Source organism: Petaurus breviceps, unplaced genomic scaffold (genome assembly GCF_028583685.1).
Source record: "Petaurus breviceps papuanus isolate PSGF00001 unplaced genomic scaffold, PetGlider_PUasm1.0 118, whole genome shotgun sequence".
In the NCBI taxonomy this organism is placed as follows: Eukaryota; Metazoa; Chordata; class Mammalia; order Diprotodontia; family Petauridae; genus Petaurus; species Petaurus breviceps.
The window spans coordinates 15,804,202-15,811,505 of NW_027185616.1; positions in this window are offsets into that span (position 1 = coordinate 15,804,202).

Genomic DNA, 7,304 nt, shown 5'->3' on the forward strand with positions numbered 1-7,304 from the left:
GAAGGAAGGAAGGAAGGAAGGAAGGAAGGAAAGAAGGAAGGAAGGAAGGAAGGAAGGAAGGAAGGAAGGAAGGAAGGAAGGAAGGAAGGAAGGAAGGAAGGAATTGCTATCTGTTCTGCATCACCTAGACTTTATGGAATTTTCTGTACAAGATATGTCAGGAATGCTTTCTTGCACTTGGTGAGAAAGAACCTGAAATTTTCTTTGGACAGGAAGCTAAGTCATCTGCTCTTTCCTGACCTTTATGGAGGTAGTCAGGCCTTCCGACCCTCAGACACTTATAACCTCCTAAACCAACTATTCCAGCCAACAACTACCCATTCCAATACTCAACAGCCCAAGACTTGGGGAGGGTAGAGAGAGGCAATAAACTGAACCTCAAAGAAAATAGTCTTTTTTTATTAAAAAAAATCAAAACAACAATTTGTGGCCATGGGTGCTCCAAGACTTCAATGCTAGCCATAAGGATCATAGCTCTGGAGGTAGAAAGGAGCTAAGATGTCATGAAATCCAATCTACTCCTTTTATAGATGAGGAAACTGAGGCCCAAGGACATTCAGTAGCTTACCCAAGACAGACAGATGGGATTTTGACCAGATCCTCTGACTCCAAAGTTGGTTAGCACTCATTCCACGGCTTAAGAGGAGGTTGCTTTGCTTGAAGCTGCCTGTAAGTATTCTCTAAAGAGACACCCTCGTGGGTGTTTGCTGAAACTGACTGCAAGCAGCTGCAGGTCCTTGGTTGGCCTGGGCCCCTATGACATCCTATCTCTGGCAAGACTGTTGTCTTTCTCCTGCCTGGACACTGACCAAGTCACTGTTCTTATGCATCATTTTCCAAAGTTTTTCCCCTCCACCCTAATAAGTTGTAACGTGCCTCATCACACACCTGATCCTCACCCTTCTGAATCATCCCAGATCTTCTGTTCATAATGTCCTCTGGATAGTGGAAAACAGCGTGTATCCACTAATGCACGCGTTCCCAAATAAAAATGCATCGTGCCAGCAAGAATGCCTGAGAGCAGAGATGTCAAACACCCAATCTCCCTTGCAGCCCAGCACTCCCTAGTATAGCCAGAGAAAAATAAAAGTGTCAATTGAGAAATAGTTAGCAAAATAAGTAAAAAATACAACAGAATTTAGATAATGTTAATATGTGGTTTTCTATGTCAAGGTGCTACCCACTGGGATCCTTATGGATGGTTTAGTGGCCTCTGTTTCTATTTATGTTTGATGCCATTGCTTTAGAGTATATTCATGGACCAACCTGAAAAAAACAAAAAGTTTCAAAATTCTTCCTATCCGCAATCTGCTCTTCAAATTAAGAGTGAGGGCACCTAGCTGGTGTAGTGAATAGAGCACCAGCCCTGGAGTCAGGAGGACCTGAGTTCAAATCTGGCCTTAGACACTTGACATACTTACAAGCTGTGTGACCTTGAACAAGCCACTTAACCCCTTGCCTTCCCCCCTCCAAAAAGGCAAAAAAAAAAAAAAATTAAGAGTGAAAAGATACATTGTCAAAGAATAAAATAAAAGACAAGGCCCAGGTGGAAATAAAAGAATCAATATACAAAATGAGTTTAGTGGTCATCTGCTTGGCTGGCCTCAATGGTTAGTTGTTTGAGAGGCCATGTGATACAGTAGAAACAGGGATGGATCTGGACTCTGAGGACCTGTGTTCAAATCTTGACTCAGATATCTATTAACAGTATGGCCCTGGTCAGGTCACTTTCTTGGCTTCAGTTCTTCATCTGTAATATGAGAGGATTGGACTAGATGGTTTCTGAGGCCTCTTATAATTCTAAATCTGTAATCCTGAGGTATGCAACACAGGTTTAGAAATCTGTTTGTTCAAGTTTCTGAAATGTAATATATTGGAAATATGTTTTAATTTATCTTAGATTTTGATTCCTTTCCAATAGTCCATAAATCCCTCTCTAAGCAACTGAGATAGGAAGCTACCCACGGCCAAGACTACTTCTAGCTCCAATAGACCTTAGTGCTGCCTAATTACAGTCTGAGTCTCTGATGTTAAGACAAGAACTTGGTAGGTCTGCTTAGGGGTCACGCCCAATTTCCTCTGGCAGTATTCACAGGATAGCTCAGACTGTTTCATAATTCATGAATTTGATGTTTAAAGGTTGGTTGGGATGAAGCTCCTTCTTGAGTTTGATCAAAGACCATTTTAATAGGCTAAACACAAAGGACTTAAGAGAGGAGCTTTAGATCAAATCAGCCTCAGATCTCCAAGGATGGAGTGGTAGAAGGGGAATCACACATAGAAACAAATCTTTTCCCACGCACTGAGTCCCTCTTTAAAAAAAAAAAGGAAGCCACAGGAAGCTATGCTTCTGTTTGGCCTGCACAAACATCCAGGTTTTACTTCTTGGCACTTTCACTGTCCTCTTCCCCTAATCAATCTAGCATTTAGGGGCTGCAGTGGTTAGAGAGCTGGACTTGAAATCAAGAAGACGGATTCAGGGGCGGCCAGGTGGCGCAGCGAGTAAGAGCACTGGCCCTGGAGTCAGGAGGACTCCGGATAGGTTCTGGCCTCAGATACTTAACACCCACACAAAAAAACTGGCCGTGTCACCTTGGGCAAGTTACTTAACCCCAATTGCTTTAAAAAAAGAAGAAGAAGACAGATTCAAATTCTTTATCAGATACTTCCTAGCTGTGTGATCCTGGGCAAGCTACTAAAATTCTGTCTGCCTCAATTCATCATCCGTAAAATGGGAAAAATAATAATAATGATACTCACTTTCACAAGGGTTGTAGTGAAGATCAAATGAGATAACACATGTAAACTGCTTTGGAAATCTTAAAGCAATATACAAATGCTAGCTAGCTATTATTGTGCTTCAATCTAGTTGGCATAGTGGCTAGACTGCTAAAAAATAGAATGACCTGAGTTTGAATCTTACCTCAGGCATTAATTAGCAAGTCACTTACCTTCTTTGTGCCTCAGTTTTCTAATGTGTAAAATGAGGTAGTTGGACTCAGTGGCCCTACACTAAATCTATGATCCTATGAACTTGAATTTCTTAAGTGCCTACTATGTGCCAGGTAGAATAAAAAGGTTTGGTGCTGGGCAGGGAGTAAGCTCTCAATAAAAATTGATTAATTCATTTGGCTAAGCTAGACATTTGATGGTAGCAAATGCTTCTGTCCTGAAGAAAAACCCGGACTTCCTCAGCTTTTTAGTGCTCAACTGTTGTAAGCCTGGATTATGTGAAGAATTAATTTAGAAGACAAATTCATTTAAGACTGAGAAGGGAGAAACCACAAGAAAAGACATTATATTTCAATGGAATGTGCCATGGGAGGAGGGGATATTATGGAGGGAGAAGAAGAGGATTTTCAAACAGAGACTCTGGGACACCAAAAGGCTGCCACAGTGTAAGAGAGAAGGGCCCAAACCAGACCAGATAGTATCCCACCTAGGATATCTTCACTGAGGTTATTCTTGCTGACAGTCTTTTTTAAATATCTATGTCCTGGGATAAAATTCCTATTGCCACACCCTGGTTATACATATAGTTTCATTAGTATTTAAATATTATTCAAATTAAATATTATTATAATTCCATCTCATCAAATCCACCTTCCGCAAATGATGTTATCATTGCATGTTGTTTCTAGTGTTTATGTGTTGCTCATGAACCTTTTAATAAAGTTGCACCCCTCATTAGTACCTGGAAGTATTATTCCCCTCCTTTCTCTTTTTCTGCTGACATATCAGAAAACATTTATGTTTTTGCAAACATTGGAGAGCATGACAAGGAGAAACAGACCCAATAATTTAATGACAGCCCAGAGTAACAGAATAAACACCATGTTTTGACTCAATCCACTTAGGTCCTAGTCCCTTTCTGAATGTGTGATGTTGGGCAAGTGAAATCACCCCTTCATTATAAGGATTATAGAGCTAGAGCCAGAAGGACCCTCAGAGACCATCTAGTCCAACCCCCTCATTTTGCATGTAAGGAAACTGTGGGCCAGGGAAAGGAAGTGACTTGGCCAGGGTCACTCAGGTAATGTCACAGGCAGGATTTAAACTGAAGTCCTCTGCCTCCCCAGTAAGTGGCCTTACCATTGTAACACACCAGATGAAAAATCACACATTAGCAACCTGTAAACAGCAATTCTTGCCCCAAGGGCAAGCTCCTTAAAACACACAGAGGTAAAAGGTAGATGGGGAACAAATCCCTCTGAGGCCAGGGGAGAGACCTCAAACAAGGTCCTGGGGGAAGAATGAGACTGGGTGGGGTACTGGAGTACCACGTGGCTACCCCAGCAGGAAAGAGCAGGGGCAGAAGGGGCAGAAGCCAGATCAACAGTGGGCTCACCTGGGGTGTGGCAGCTGAGTCTGATTTCTGCTGCTATCTGGGTGCTTAACTCAGTTATTTCTAAATATTGGTCCCTGGGACAAAGATCTAGTTGTCCCACCCTAGTTATGGCTCTGCATCTAAACCACATTAAAAAAAGACATTTCTTTTAAAGGATTTTTCTTCCATTGCAAAAATTGCTTTTCAAGATATTTTATTCCTCATCTTCAGTATTAAGGCATTTTTCTGGAGTCCTATATTGAATTAGGGTGAAGTTAGAATTTGAAAGAAGGGTTTGATTCCTAATTCTACTCTTAATTGGTGAGACTAAATTGATACCTCCAAAGAGACTGGACCTCATGATCTTTAGTACCCCTTCCATGACCTGAGGCAATCATGCAGAAGAACAAGTATATGCACAGTGTCACTTATCCTAGTAGGTTGCCATAGAAACAAAACCATGAGAGATATAATAGTGTGGGAACATATGGGTTTTGCTACAAAGATTTGTCTTTGTAGTTAGTTAGTGTTAAGGGAATGTGAGTGAGTAAATGAATGAGTGAAAAAGCAGTCATGTCATAATGGATAGAGTATTGAACATGGTGACTTGAGTTTAAATCCTGCCTCCTACACTTACTGAGTGACCCTGGGCAACTCACCTAACTTCTCTGTGCTTCAGTTTCCTTATCTGTAAAATAAGGAAATTGGACCCAATAGTTTCCTAGGGTTCTTCCCAGCTCTAAATCTATGATCCTATTCTAAAATTCAACCAGATGTGCTGTTCTTTTAAAACTATATCAGATTCATTCCTTTTTCAATTATTATTCAATTCTCATCTAAATCTTCCAGCAACAAGTCATAATACAGGGAGCTGAAGATCCAAATCCAAACTTTGTATCATAAAATAGCAAATTTTGTTCCAGTGGCAAGCATCACAAAACACAAAATGGGAGGGAGGGATATTGACAAATCCAGTTGAGGTTGGAGTGGGGGGTGGAAAACAAGGAGAGATCATAGACAGGGGATGCTGGGAGGCCAGGTGGCCAGAGTGAGGGAGAATATACTGGGGATACAAATGCAAAAGTGACATATACAGTCCCTTTTCCCAAGGAACTGATGTTTTAACAGGGAGAGACAACACATCTGGGGTTGTGATGACCAGGGAGGGGTGTTTTCAGAGGGTGGTAGAGGCAAACCAGAGGGGAGCTGATTGATGAACCCTTCCCATTAATAACAGCAGTATTGATTGGGCTGTGTTTGGTGGCAGCTGAGTGTTCTGTGCAGGGCCAGGTGCCATACTCATCAAAGCAGAGCAGATGACAAGGTACAATGACCCAGAAGATTCAGTAGCAGCCACAGGCAAGGGGGGAGGGAAGGGGCGGATCTATGTGAATTTCCAGTTGACTTTTTTTCCAGGATCAGTTGCCTTTACTTACTTAATTTACTTTATTAATGAAAAATAATGATTACAACCCAAATGATAGTGAATGAGGATGTGCACCTTGCCAGAGAGGTTTATGTTGACTACCAGAGCTATTTATTGAGTAAATTCCACATTGCTCATAAAGTCAATATAGTTGCTGCAGAAAAATAAATACCCCTTTCCAGTTGATCTCAACAATGACTGAGACTGATTATCCTGGGGTGGCTAGGTGGCGCAGTAGAGTACTGGCCCTGGAGTCAGGAGGACCTGAGTTCAAATCCAGCCTCAGACACTTGACACACTTACTAGCCGTGTGACCTTGGGCAAGTCACTTAACCTCAATTGCCCTGCCCTACCCCCTCTAAAAAGAAAAAAAAAAGAAACTGATTATTTATCACACAGGCAATAGCATCTGGTGGTCCTCTGTTCCAAGGGGAAGAATTAATGGTAAAGTTATATCAGAAGGTTTCACATCTATAGGTTCTGACATGGGATCTTGCTCATTAAAAGTGCTATCTCCCCATGGTAGAATCTAGAGTTTTTTTCAGATCCATAATGGACTTTCATTTTGTGCTTCTTCAAATTTTTCATATAGGAATTTCCAGATAGTTCACAGATAAATGGACTTTCCCATGTATGGGACCAAAAGTGTTTGTTGAGCTCTCCTGAGGAAATGAAACTTTTCTCACAAATACCACATATGTATGGTTTTTCACCTGTATTTTTTTGAGAGTGAGTTATGTGGGAACTAGACACTGCAAAAGCTTTCCCACACGTATCACACAGAAAAGGTTTTTCTCTATTGTACTGATGAACATGGTAAGTCAGCATGCTGGCCTGAGCAAATTTCTTTCCACACCTGTCACACACATTTGGCCCAGATGACTCAACACAGCACAATGGACCCTACCTCTGGAATGAGATCATTTAGAGTTGGAAGAGACCTTTGGTAATCATCCACTCAGTCCTACACCCCTCATTTTACAGAAGAGGAAATGGTTAGAGTAGTGAAGCAACTTGACTAATGTCTTCATTTCTAAGTGTTTGTGGAAGAGAAAATTTCTGACTTTCCTATATAAAAACATTGGGAGTATACATTAATTTTTTTTAAGACTGGCATAAAATTTAAAGATTTTAGGCTGTGCCAGTTATAAGTTCTCAAGCCAAATTTCTGTAATAGAAGACAGGATAGGTCACTCCCCAAGTTACTATGTGGCTATTTCAATGCTAGGTGATACAGAGGACAAGGTACTTGGCCTGGAGTCAGGAAGATATGAGTTCAAATCCAGTCTCAGACACTTCCTATGTGACTGTGGGTAAGTTAGTTTGCATAAGTCTCCTCATCTATAACATGAGAATGATAATAATAACACCCACCTCCCGGGGCTGTTGTAAGAATCAAATGAGCTAATACTTATAAAGTGTTTAACAAAGTACCTAGCACTGCAGTGTTATTGTTCCTTTGTTTTCAGTCATGTTGTAATGGCAAGCAAAGTCTAGTACTTTGTTAGTTAGTTGTAGCTATCCAAGAGCCTTTGGCCCTCACTTTTGATT